Raw genomic sequence first — 8,190 nt, 5'->3', positions numbered from 1 at the left:
AAAGTATGCAAATTAAATAAATCCTTGTAAGGCTTGAAACAAGCACCTCAACAATGACATGAGAAATTTGATAATTTAGTTACCTCGCATGATTTTAAAATTAATGAAAGTGATAATTGCATATATATTATAAATTAGATAATAATGTTTGCACTATTATTTGTTTATATGTGGATGACTTGTTTTTAATTCTAAATTTATGTTGTGAAAAAATGTCAAAAATAAGCTTTTGAGAATTTTGACATGATAAGTATATATATATATATATATATATATATATATATATATATATATATATATATTATAAATTAGATAGTAATGTTTTCTCTATTATTTGTCTATACTTGGATGAATTTTTTTTATCTATAATTTATGTTATGAAAAATGTTAAAACTATGCTTTTGAAAATTTTGACATGAAAGACCTTAGTGAAGTAAATTTAATTCTTGAAATTAAAATTACTAGAGTTGAAAAGGGAATTTCTTTGGATTGGTCTCATTATATTGAGAAAATCTCAAAGAAAATATAGTTACTTTGATTATAAGTAAAAAATGATGGCACTGGCAATTGCTTGTGAAGAAGCAACGTCTTTTAAGAAACCTATTATCCAATATTCCTATGTGTGAAAAATTGATTATACCATCACTACAAAAAAATTTACCTATACCCACACACACTTAGAGTGACATATACAATTTAGTGTAGGCGAAACTTCTACCTACAAACAGTATATGTAGGTAAAACCTTTTATTCTAATTTAAATCCTCCATATTGCACACACTCTCTCAATCTCTCTCACTCATGCTTGTCTTTCTTTTTCAGAACCTTCCACAACCTAAGCCACTACTCCTCCTCCCTCCGCCAAACACCACCGCTTCCACTGCAACTTACGCCATCTCCCTCCACCGCAACTTGCCAGGCAGGACTCCATCACCACTCTCATCGACATCACTACCACACCAAAACCCTATCCTCCAACCTCACCTCCGTTCTCAAACAACTCCAAAGGCGACTCTGCGCTAGTTTTCTCCCCCAATGTTCTCCATGTTTGGATCCTCTGTTTCGTTGCTCCACCTTTCTTCGTTCCACTCTCGCGCGTTTGATCTTCTTCTACTCTAAGGAGAGGGAACTGATTTCGGAGATAGATTAATAATTTCATTAGGTTTCAGAGATTACATTTTGCATTTTACTTGTTAACCTTTCAGCCACTCGATTTGGTCTTTCTCTTTTGCTAATCGAAGTGGAATGAATTGATTTCACAAATTAACTGTTTCATTTGATTTTGGAGATTACTTGTTGCAATTTACTTGTTGATCTTCATTCCTTTTACTTTTTTATGCAGAAAAGCTTGTGTGAATTTGACGCTTGTTGTCAAGACTTATTAGCTATTACTTTGAATTTCATATTAGGTATCAATTTGCTCTTTAACTTCACTTATTCGAAGGTGAACAAATTGATTTCAAAGATTAAATAATCCAATTTGAGATGTTTTCTCTTTTCTCTGCTTCTTCAATAATTCAATTGGCTGCTTAATTAATTAATTGATTGATTAATGAATTGTTATTGGTAATTGGTAGCTCTCAAGTTTATGCTTATGCTTGTGCATTACATTAGACTTCTATGATTCTAGTTATTTTAGATTTCATGTTTCATTGAATGTGAAGTGACTTATTTGTGTAATGTTGTTTGGGTACGGGATCATGAATGAATCATTTCTTGCAATTATGCATGCATTTTATTTTTTTTTCATTCGGGAATCACTAATATAATATGCATATGATGTTAAAAGCTATTATGTTTGTTATTGTTGAATCTTGTTGTCGTATAAAGAAAGGCTAGTTGACACTAATATAATAGCCATATGATGTGTCGTTTGTTACTTGAATGAGGATTTATGATTTAGAAATAGAAAAGGATTGAATAAATGGAAAATAGTCAATACTTAGTTGAAAATTTTGATTTGGATTAGAAATTTAATGTTAGATTTCTAGCCCATTGCATGGCTAGATAGGGTTAAATAGTCATTGTATATGGATAAATCTGGTTAAATTAGCTTTACTGTTTAGTGTTTATCTATAAAATGTGAACAAACTAGTTCATTATTTTTCAGCTATTAACTTTCTGTTGAAGTAATTTTACATAACTTAATATGCTTGATATAAGTAAATGGAAATCATGAGACCATAAATGTGGAAGGGGATTTCAAAATCAGCCAAGAAGCAGGGCATGGAAGTTCATTCTCTGTGAATGAATCATAAACTTGTAGCTAATAAAATTTTTTGGTTGCTCATCACAACTCACAAAGTCTGAATAGTTGAGTACTATTTATTTTTTTATGCATGTATTCTTAATTTTTATTGTAATATAATTGGAAAAGGAAGTTTTGTGCTATTTTCTAACTTGTTTCTGACTTTGGAATTTTAGGCTATCCAAAGGAGTAATGCTACTGCCATTGTTGTTACCAATGTGTCTGATATTAAACACTAGTACAATAGATTTGATTTTATAGATTAGACAAGAGTATGCCAGAAAGCTTGAAGAAGTGATATTCTCTTTCCCTTCTACACTTGTAGATAAAGTATGGTTATCTTTTCTTTGTTTGTTGATGCTCATCTCATAGTTGAGCTTGCGGATTTGTATTATTGTTGCCTAGAACATATTTTGTTTCTAAAGTCCTTTTATGCTTTTATATGCCAACTAGAACATATCTTCAAACAAACAACAAGAACTCAGTTAATTAGCAAAGTCAGAAAACAATATCATTAGTTGTTATAGAGTCATTTCATGTTTATATTAATTTCAACATTTGGAAGTGCTAGTTTTCTACTTTTCTCTTTGGCTCTGATTAGCTTTTCTCTTTGGCTCTATTACATAGGTAGTAAGTAAGTCAATATATGATTTAATATTATTCATGAACTATTTTTCTGAACATTGTAGCGGTAGTGAACTAGTGGATAGTGGCAATATCTATGATGAGGAAAGCCCAAATAGCTCACATTGAGAAAACAATTGTTGGTCTGATTCAACATGTAGAAAATATAATGTGGTGGTCCGGTGATAGTTAAAATAAAGTCAATACAAATGATGATTTTTATTTCCTTTTGGCTGAAGTATATTTGTGATCTCTAATAAATATTTAAATTTTGTATTTACTCCATAATAAAATTTTTATTCATTTTTGCTGCCTAATAAAGCAAAAAATTTTATTTTTGGTGTAACACCTCAAATTTTAAACTGAAAATATTGTTTGAAAATGCTTTGATTTAAGTTATTTTAGAAATACATGTCACTTTTTTTTTACCGCTACTTATAAATAATAAAAACATCTTACTATAATTTTTTAAAAACAAAATGTGATAGTTAGAAGCTAAATAGTTACATCAAATTAAAATAAATGCAAATATAGAGTAATTAAGTTTTCATACATGAATAAAATAAAACTTTAGTGTTACAAAAAAATATACAAATACAATCCATAATAGTGTGATGATAAACAAAATATATTTTTCATCCTTGTTATAATAAAATGCATGTCTGTGGAGAAAATATCTCAAAATATATCGAAATAGTAAAGAAACTAGGACCAAAGCAAACCACTTATTACACTAGAAGTACAAAACTAAGATGTTTCATTGGGAGAATCATCACTCTCCTCCTCAGACGTTGGTTCCAACTATCTCAGTAGTTCCCATCACTCCTCCATCTCCTTAGGTGACATGTCCCAATGGTCACCTTGGTCCTCTATAACCTTCGTGCAAGGCCATATCCGCTCTCCTTGCGAGCTACATTGAGTCCGCAGAAACCTCAGCGTAATAGGGATCATTAGTACCTGGAAATTGTTGGTTGTAGGGGTGAGTTCTCAGCTCCTCGAACATCACAAACAACAAGAAATAGTAAAACAAAATTAAAACATACAATCTACGTAACAATTGCATGTGGTTATCTAAATAAACAACACTCTCGCATCCTAAGCGTGTAACTATCACACTTATAATAGAAAATAAATCAGCAGTTCCTAAAAATAAATAATTCTAAGTTGATTTATACATAGGCATGAATTCCAAAGTTAAGCTATCTATTGTCTAAAATCACTCTGTCGTTCGGTTTTTCAAAGTTTTGCTCCTGACTTATTTTAGTGCTCTTGGTGCTCTAGGAGTCAGATTTTCACAAATTTTATATGCTACTTTACATTTTCAAACCTTAAAAAAATCATTTTTGAGTTCAAAACTTTAATAAAAATAGTACATACTATTGTAACTCTCAGTCCAAATTTATGACAAAATTTCCATTTTACTAAAGGTCCTTAAACTTGTTTTATTTGTAACTTTTGTTAAGAAACTTTGATTTGGATGAAATTTTAGGCTAACTTTATATTTTAACATGCAAAGAACTCATTTTTGGCATAAAAAACTCAAGGAAAACAACTCAGCACATAGATTTAGGACATGACAACAAGCTTGAAAATTTCAAAGCAACATGTTCAAGGAAGTTCAACAACAAGCATATGGTTCAAGCGTTGGAGAGACCCCTTTACCTCTTGTAGGCTCCACAAAATTTAGAAGGAAGAAAATGAAGTGAAAAGTCAAGCTTAGAGTTGAAAACGGAGGTCACTTACCTAAGTTTGATGGAAGAAGGGCTCAAGAACACTTGGTAAAACTTGGAAGAAGAAGAAAAATATGGTCTCCTGTCTCTCCAAAAGCTTCAGCAAAATGGGAGAACTGACCTAGGCTTTGGCTTTTAAAAGACAACACTTATTGTAGGTGAAATGCTTGGACCAATGGAATTACAAGGCCTAATCCTTATCTTCTTAAGGCAGCTTGGACAGCCCTTGAGGTGCTTTCCATGAGCTCAGCCATGCCTTATATGGTTTCTTGCACTTTTCCAAAACTAACTATAAAAGGATAAAGTAGAGTTTTGCCAAAAATGGTAAAAATTACTTTTACTAAAATTGGTAAATCTTATCCTAATCTTTTAGATTAGTGTGTTAACTTCCTAGATTAGTGTGCTAACCTCCATTGGAATATGTGTACTCAGAGTGAATCTTGCACAAAGTCCACTCACACATAGACAAATTACATTACGACGCAATGCACAATGCAATTCTTGTACAAATAGAAATCTAGCTTAGACAGTTTCTATTTCTCTCTCAAGTTTTACTAAATCAATTACATACATATATGTATGCATAGCACGAAATTCTATTGTTAAAATGTATAACTACTAAAATTAAATTCATACATGCACAAATGACACAACACAAAGTTTCCTCTGTCAGTTTGAGCTGTAATTTTTCAGGGTGATACAACTCTAACTTATTTTAATTATTCTACATCATATAATTAGACACTTCAATTAGTCACCAAATAATTAAACTAAAATTCTATTTATAAACAAGTTATATAGTCATTTACGAAAATGCCCTTTACTTTAAACTCTTATAACTTAATTACCCATTTGGTCCTTCGTACTTGTTTTAGTCCCTAATAAATTAGAAAATTTTTGTTTGCTCCCTGATAATTTTTTGTCATTTTTTATTATCTTTTTCAAAAGTCTATAACAAATGAAAAAATTATTAGGAAGTAAACATAAAATTCTCTACTTTATCAAGGACTAAAAAAAATGTCATGGACCAAAAATAAAATTGTTGTTTAATTAGGGACTCAATGCAAAGAAAAAATTTAATAGGAAATAAATATAAAATTTGAATATTTATTAGGGATCAAAACCATATTTTAGTCTTTTCTTCTTGAGCCTAATAATTATAAGTTGATTTATAAAATGCAATTAGTTTTTTCATGACTTAATTGGTAATTACATTATCTTATTTTATTTAATGTTTTGCTAAGAGTCTTAAAATGTGTCAAAGTGATCCAAGAATTGTCATATTCTCATAATATCATATTCTTTAGCCTTCAAGAATTTTAAAAACAAACCATTTTGATTGGTTTACTAAGGGAAAATGCCTATTCTAGAAGCTATGGAGAAAGATCATAAGGTGAGGTCTTCTATGTTAATCAAGGTACAATGTCTAATGCTGAAGTTGTAGATTGGTCTTTGTGTTTTTACTTTTCACCTTTGGATTGTGTTTAAACTGCTAGTTAATTCTATATTTAGTTATTCTGTTAAAATATAATTGGATTTCATCCATCACTTACATTAACTCATGGCTCATTGCGATACTCACATATGGACAATTGAAGCCATCATCAGCCATTCATTGCAATATTCATAGAGATAGATTACGGCTCTTCGCAATATTTGTCACTAAATCTTAAGGTTCAATTCTTCTTTTCTCCTAGAAGATAAAGCCCTAAGTTCAAATTTCTTTTCTTGTTCTTGAATCATGAATTGGATAGAAGATTCTAAGAGGATTGGGCTAGAACGGCTAAATAAGGCCCTAGGATTCTCATGAACCTCAGGGTAGATTTTTGAACTCATGGGCCAAGGTTGGATCCACTCTTCTTTGTAAATATTAGAATAGGTTTTTCTTCTTTTTGACCTTGTGTTTTGGCCATTCTAGTAGTATAGGGTTTTAGCCTTGTATTTCAGGGCATTATAAGTAGTCTTTGTAGTAGGGACTTTTTTGTATTTTTCTTGTATTTTGGCATGGAGGTGAGCTTAGCTATTAGAGGGGTGCGTGTAGCTAAGCTCTAGCTTCTTAAGGAAGCTTCTCAACAAAGCATCCATCAAGTGGTATTAGAGCACAAGAGCTTCAAGTAGGTGCTCCTTAAACCTCCATTAATTTTCAGCTTTACCTTCTCCTCCATTGTTGTTTCTTCATTTTTCTTCATGTATCTCCTCGCATATCTTGTTCTAAATGTTGTTAACATGATTCTTTAGAATATCCACCAATTGAACTTGCTATAGAAGTTAGATTTGATTTTCTATGGTTGAAATTTCTTGTTCTTGTTCTTGAACCATGAATTGCGTTAAGTTTAGGTTCCTTTGAGTTTTGTTTTGCTATTTTTTGTGGTGAAACCTAAACCATAAAATTCTTAGAAAAACATTAAAGTAGAAGAAAACCTGAAAAATCTAGAGTGACTTGTTCACCTATTGTAGTTTTGTCATAGAAGTCATGTCTAGTCATGAAACTTGTCACATAAGATTCCTTATGTTGTGCTGAATTTTATTTTTCTTGTTTCTTTGTCTAACTAATTTGTTCATGAGTGTATGAAATTCTTTTAGCCTATTAGTTGATTTGAGTCAAATCTTGCATGTTAATTAGTCCTTAACATGTTCATGCAAAATTCTTAAAGAGTCTTTGATTGCGAACCTTTTTTGAACTTTTAGGTTTCCTTATGATCGTGTCTATTGTGAATTTGAGTTTTGGTGATTGAATTGTTGGCTGAAATTTTGATCCTAAGTGAATATTGAACTCCTAAAACTATGGTAATCAAGCCTAGCGAGTTCAACATACATAAGAAGGTTGAAAGTAAGCCTAAAGCAATCAATATACCATGCTTAAAAAAATTAAAGTCTAAAATTGCTGGTGCTAGCAGCTTGAACATACGAACTTGTAAAATTACTGGGAATTGGTCACTGCAAATTTTGTGCTGCAATTTTTACTGAATTTTCTAGACATCTGGAAAAAAATTAGAAAAAAGGGCCAAGTGATTTGAATAAAAGGAAAAAAATAAGAAAAATCACACAAGTTAGCAGGAAAATCAGTGTCTTAGAAAAAAAGGTGAAAGGGAAGTGTGCTTGTTGTTTTGGCTCAAAATTTATTCTATAATTGGTGCCTATTTTATACCCATATTAGTTCGAAAATTTCAATTGAAAAGTAGTGTGAAAGCAAGTGCCTAAACTAGAGGTTTCTTAAGTTCTTTTTTAGTCTTTTTTTACTCTATTCTAGAGCCATTCTAGGTTTCTCTTTGAGTCCTAGCTTGCTTTTATGTATTTTTCATTGCTTTAATTGTTGAATAATCCTTGAAATTTTGAAATATTAAAACTCTATTGGTTTAGCTTTCATGTCATTTTTTGGTCTTTGGTTATTGCATGTCTCTTTGTTTCCTTATTTGTGAGTTGCCATATAGGAAATTGGAAAAGAGGATTGGTGTCATCCCTTGAAGAATTTGGGTCAAGAAGCAAAGGGTCAACCACCTTAAGAGCTATTGAACTAAGAAGCACTCCAAATTGAGTGAAACACCAAAGAGAGAACAATCACAAAAATCGAGGACTTTTTTGTAATTG

At 31.1% G+C, this 8,190-nt stretch overlaps 1 long non-coding RNA gene across 2 annotated transcripts; it reads left to right on the top strand.

The window, feature by feature from the left end:
* Positions 1–745: 745 nt before the first annotated feature.
* LOC114418832 lies at positions 746–2,814 on the top strand. 2 transcript variants are annotated; one of them, XR_003668115.1, is made up of 2 exons: positions 746–2,313; positions 2,425–2,814. It is a non-coding gene; the product is annotated as an uncharacterized LOC114418832 (long non-coding RNA). The 2 variants fall into 2 exon arrangements; XR_003668116.1 differs by having other exon boundaries at positions 751–1,409.
* The last annotated feature ends 5,376 nt before the right edge of the window (positions 2,815–8,190 follow it).

The sequence above is a fragment of the Glycine soja genome, chromosome 7, assembly GCF_004193775.1.
Source record: "Glycine soja cultivar W05 chromosome 7, ASM419377v2, whole genome shotgun sequence".
Lineage (NCBI taxonomy): Eukaryota > Viridiplantae > Streptophyta > Magnoliopsida > Fabales > Fabaceae > Glycine > Glycine soja.
Note: the sequence above shows the minus strand (reverse complement) of the source record. Positions and strands in the feature narration are given on the sequence as shown.